The sequence below is a fragment of the Alligator sinensis genome, unplaced genomic scaffold (genome assembly GCF_000455745.1).
Source record: "Alligator sinensis unplaced genomic scaffold, ASM45574v1 scaffold608_1, whole genome shotgun sequence".
Taxonomy (NCBI): domain Eukaryota; kingdom Metazoa; phylum Chordata; order Crocodylia; family Alligatoridae; genus Alligator; species Alligator sinensis.
Window position 1 is genome coordinate 524,673 of NW_005842799.1, and position 236 is coordinate 524,908.

The following is a 236-nucleotide window of genomic DNA, read 5'->3' on the forward strand; positions in this document are numbered from 1 at the left end:
GCAGGAGAAGAGCTGCGTGGCCCGGCCCGTACCGCACCGCACCACACCGCACGGCTGTGCCCGGGCCCCGCCGGCACCTCAGGGTGGGCAAAAGGCTCCGACTCGAGGCTCCTCCAGCCCCGCCGTGGGCGCCAGGCTCAGCACCTGAGGTGCGCAGCACAGGGCTGGGCTCCTGCCCCCTGCAGGGTTTCTGCACCTCTCGCTCCAGCTCGCCCCTTCCACCGCCTGTCAAGCCC